Below are 5,752 nucleotides of genomic sequence, written 5' to 3'. Positions count from 1 at the left end.
TCAAAGGACCAGAGGTATTCTCAGCTCGAATACAGCCTACACGACCACGAGGTAACTCACTCTAATACACACTACACGACCAGAGTATCACTCTAATACCACTACGCGGTGTAATGTGGTAAATCTTAAGAAATTTCAAGCTAGACCCACTCCTGTGTGTGTGCAGGTTTAGCTTCCTTCCTGATCAATAGTGTTTCTTAACTGAAATCTTTCTCCGTCTCAACCTGAAACCCAATAGGCCTGACTGGGTAAACCTAGGCTCACACCCCCCCCCCTGCCGGAATAGGCCCGGAAAAGTGTTTAGGCGGACGCCACTGCTGGGGGAAGCAGATACACACACAGATATCCTGCAGAAAATACCAATCAGGAATGTCAGGGTTTTTGACCTTGAGTTTTGAATTTATATATAATTATATAGATGTATGTTATTGTGGTGTGTGGTACATGTGTGTAGGGCTGTGTGTGTGTGCGTGTGTGTGGCGTTGGATGTTGTTTTATATATATGATAATATTCCATACAGCTTGTTACTATAGCCACTTCACTCTTCAAAGTGCATCACTTTCTCCTGTCTTGTTGCGCATAGCCTGCTTGACAGAGCCGCTAACTTTGGCTAGCTTGCTAAGCTGCTAGCTAAGCTGCTAACCATCCGCTAATGAAGATAGCTGCTTAGATTTTTCCGATTTGGGAATTTTTATTTTTTATTTTTATTTTACCGTTATTTTACCAGGTAAGTTGACTGAGAACACGTTCTCATTTGCAGCAACGACCTGGGAATAGTTACAGGGGAGAGGAGGGGGATGAATGAGCCAATTGTAAACTGGGGATTATTAGGTGACCGTGATGGTTGAGGGCCAGATTGGGAATTTAGCCAGGACACCAGGGTTACCACGCCCTACTCTTACGATAAGTGCCATGGGATCTTTTAATGACCTCAGAGAGTCAGGACCCGTTTAAACGTCCACTCCGAACGACGGCACCCTACACAGAGCAGTGTCCCATCCTTGCCACTGGGATCTTTGTTTTTAGACCAGAGGAAAGAGTGCCTCCTACTGGCCCTCAACACCACTTCCAGCAGCACCTGGTCTCCATCCAGGGACTGACCAGGACGAACCCTGCTTAGGCTTCAAGAAGCAGAGCCAGCAAGTGGTATGCGAGGGTTGGTATGCATCTTCTCATGAGGCGTTACCATTCAGAGGAGAGTGACGAGCGGCTTCCTGCGTTGTAGAGTGATTAGTAAGCTCTCTGGAGAAAAATAGTGTTTGACCAAGATAGCAATGCTACAATGCACAGTAAACACAGTAGACAGAATTTCAGAATGCTTATAGGGAAGTCACTCAACAAGCACAGCACTCACACAAGATGGAGCTGATGATTGGCTGAGAGAAAATTTGACTGATACAGATGATTGGGGGGGCTGTCTTGTTAGACTTCAGAGTGCAGCTTTTTGACATTATCTGATCACAGTCTTTGGGAACAAAACACTCCACTAAAACCTCAAACCTCATACTAAATCTTTGCAATAAATATGTGGAAACTGAGCAAGTTGAGATGACTAAACTGGCTTGGAGTAACCCTAGATTGTAACTTGTCAATTGGTCAAAACATATTGACTGCGTAGTAGCTAAGATGGGGAGGAAGTCTGTCATAATAAAGCGATGTTCTCCTTCTTAACCAACACTATCAAGCAAAGGGCAGGTCCTGCAGGCCTAGTGTTTGGTCGCACCTTGGTACTGTTTCAGTCCGTGTGGTCAGGTGCAAAAAATTGCAACTGGTTACTCAGATGTCATCTTCCTGCTTGAAAATGGAGGAGAAGATTGAGCCTTCATACTACTTTTTATTCTGAGCGGTATTGGAACATGTTGTGCACGCGGAACTGTCCTGTCGGAACTACTGGCACACAGCTCGTACTACGCCATGCATACCCCCAAGACATGCAACAAGAAGTCCTCTTTACAGTCCCCGAAGTCCAGAACAGACTATGGAAAGATAGTGTGTATTAGAGTGAGATACCTCTGGTCGTGTAGTGTGTATTAGAGTGAGATACCTCTGGTCGTGTAGTGTGTATTAGAGTGAGATACCTCTGGTCGTGTAGTGTGTATTAGTGAGATACTTCTGGTCGTGTAGTGTGTATTAGTGAGATACTTCTGGTCGTGTAGTGTGTATTAGAGGGAGAAACTTCTGGTCATGTAGTGTGTATTAGAGTGAGATACACTTCATGACCAAAAGTATGTGGACACCTGCTCGTTGAACATCTCATTCCAAAATCATGGGCATTAATATGGAGGTGGTCCTCCCTTTGCTGCTATAYCAGCCTCAACTCTTCTGGGAAGGCWTTCCTCTAGATCAGTGGTTCCCAAACCTTTTAWAGGCCCGTACCCCTTCAAACATTCAACCTCCTATCATGACACAAGGRGAGACCCAGATGCAGACATAGGAGYCAGATGGTTGGAGTCTTACAATATGTATTAATCCAATAGGGGAAGGSAAGAGAATGGTCYTGGACAGGCAAAAGGGTCAAAAKCAGTTCAGAGTCKAAAAGGTACCGAAGGGCAGGCAGAATCAAGGTCAGGSCAGGCKGGATGATCAGGCAGGCGGGAAAGAAGTCCAGAGCCAGGCAGGGGTCTAAACCGGGAGGACTATCAAAAAGAGAATAGCAAAAGGAGTACGGGAAAAACACAACACGGGAGAGAGAGCCAAGAGTGGCGAGGCAACAATGTGGCACAATTTTAACAATTAGAAGAAAATGAAGAAGTTCAAGGTGCGGATCAATCACCCTCGTCTGCGTCCATGGCAAATCTCCCCTAGGGGCACTGCATCTGAAGGAATCCTGAGCGGAATCAGGCCAGAACTACACGGGCAGTACCCTGTCATACTGACCTGAAGAGAGCTGGACCACAGTCTCAAAGAAAAACCATTAGTAACACACTACGCCGTCATGGATAAATCTGCAAGCACGCAAGGTCCCCCTGCTCAAGCCAGCGCATGTCCAGGCCCGTCTGAAAGTTTGCCAATGACACATCTGGATGATCCAGAGGAGGAATGGAAAGAGGTATGTGGTCTGATGAGACAAAAATAGAGCTTTTTGGTCTAAACTCCATTCGCCGTGTTTGGAGGAATAGAAGGATGAGTACAACCCAAGAACACCATCCAACCGTGAAGCATGGAGGTGGAAACATCATTCTTTGGGGATGCTTTTCTGCAAAGGGACAGGACGACTGCACCGTATTGAGGGGAGGGATGGATGGGCCATGTATCGGCGAGATCTTGACCACACAACCTCCTTCCCTCAGTAAGAGCATTGAAGATAGGGTCGTGGCTGGGTCTTCCAGCATGACAAGACGCCGAAACACACAGCCCAGGGCAACTAAGGAGTGGCTCCGTAAGAAGCATCTCAAGGTCCTGGGAGTGGCCTAAGCCAGTCTCCAGACCTGACCCAATAGAAAATCTTTGGAGGGAGCGAAAGTCTGTATTGCCCCAGCGCAGACGCCTGTAAACCTGAAGGATCTGGAGAAGGTCTGTATGGAGGGTGGGCCAAAAATCCCTGCTGCAGTGTGTGACAAACTGGTCAAGACCTACAGAAACGACTGATCTCTGTAATTGCAACAAGGTTCTGTACCAAAATATTCAGTTCTGCTTTCTGATGTATCAAATACTTATGTCAATGCAATAAATATGCAAATTAATTACTTAAAAATCATACAATGTGATTTCCTGGATTTTTGTTTTAGATTCCTTCTCTCACAGTTGAAGTGTACCTATGATAAAAATTACAGACCTCTACATGCTTTGTAAGTAGGAAAACCTGCAAAATTGTCAGTGTATCAAATACTTGTATCTCCCCACTGTATAATATATAATATTATTTTAAATATGAATCACATTTTTATTTGGCGTACCCCCGACGGCATACCCCAGTTTGGGAATTCCTGCTTAGATGTTGGAACATTGCTGTGGGAGACTTGCTTACATTCAGCCACAAGAGCAAAGGGGGACCAACTCCATATTACAGTTTTTCCCAATTGTTTACACACCAAACCTGGCCCTTGAGGCACAATGACCAAACCTGTAACTCATTTAGCAGACACCAGACACCAAATCTGTAAGTCATTTAGCAGAACCAGACCACCAGATCTGTAAGTCATTTAGTGCAGAACCAGACACCACATCTGTAGTCATTTATGCAGAACCAGACACCAAAATCTGTAAGTCATTCTGCGAACCAGACACCAATCTGTAAGTCATTTATCAGAACCAGACACCAGATCTGTAAGTCATTTAGCAGAACCAGACACCACATCTGTAAGTCATTTAGCAGAACCAGACACCAGATCTGTAAGTCATTTACAGAACCAGACACCAATCTGTAAGTCATTTAGCAGAACCAGACACCAAATCTGTAAGTCATTTATCAGAACCAGACACCAATATATGTTAAGTCATTTACAGAACAGACACAGATCTGTAAGTCATTTAGCAGAACCAGACACCAAATCTGTAAGTCATTTAGAACAGCACAACAAATCTGTAAGTCATTAGCAGAACCAGACACACATCTGTAAGTCATTTAGCAGAACCAGACACCAAAATCTGTAAGTCATTAAGCAGAACCAGACACCAAATCTGTAAGTCATTTACAGAACCAGACACCAAATCTGTAGTCATTAGCAGACAGACACACATCTGTAAGTCATTCAGAGAACAGACACCAATCTGTAAGTCATTAGCAGAACCAGACACCAGATCTGTAAGTCATTAGCAGAACCAGACACCAGTCTGTAAGTCATTTAGCAGAACCAGACACCATCTGTAAGTCATTTGCAGAACCAGAACCAGATCTGTAATCATTTACAGAACCAGACACCAATCTGTAAGTCATTTACAGAACCAGACACACAAATCTGTAAGTCATTTAGCAGAACCAGACACCAATCTGTAAGTCATTTAGCAGAAACCAGACACCGACATCTGTAAGTCATTTACAGAACCAGACACCAATCTGTAAGTCATTTAGCAGAACCAGACACCAAATCTGTAAGTCATTTAGCAGAACCAGACACCAAGAATCTGTAAGTCATTTAGCAAAACCAGACACCAATCTGTAAGTCATTTAGCAGAACCAGACACCAAATCTGTAAGTCATTTAGCAGAACCAGACACCACATCTGTAAGTCATTTACAGAACCAGACCACCAGATCTGTAAGGTCTTTTACAAGAACCAGACACCAGATCTGTAAGTCATTTAGCAGAACCAGACACCAATCTGTAAGTCATTTTCACAGAACCAGACACCAGATCTGTAAGTCATTTAGCAGAACCAGACACCAGAAGATCTGTAATCATTTAGCAGAACCAGACACCAAATCTGTAAGTCATTTAGCAGAACCAGACACCAACATCTGTAAGTCATTTAGCAGAACCAGACACCAGATCTGTAAGTCATTTAGCAGAACCAGACACCAGATCTGTAAGTATTTAGCAGAACCAGACACCAGATCTGTAAGTCATTAGCAGAACCAGACACCAATCTGTAAGTCATTTAGCAGAACCAGACACCAGATCTGTAAGTCATTTACAGAACCAGACACCAATCTGTAAGTCATTTAGCAGAACCAGACACCAATCTGTAAGTCATTTACAGAACCAGACACCACATCTGTAAGTCATTTAGCAGAACCAGACACCAATCGTAAGTCATTAGCAGAACCAGACACAGATCTGTAAGTCATTTCAGCAGAACCAGACACCAAATC

The sequence above is a fragment of the Salvelinus sp. IW2-2015 genome, linkage group LG26, assembly GCF_002910315.2.
Source record: "Salvelinus sp. IW2-2015 linkage group LG26, ASM291031v2, whole genome shotgun sequence".
Lineage (NCBI taxonomy): Eukaryota > Metazoa > Chordata > Actinopteri > Salmoniformes > Salmonidae > Salvelinus > Salvelinus sp. IW2-2015.
The sequence above is the reverse complement of the archived record's forward strand: the minus strand, read 5'-3'. Positions refer to the sequence as shown.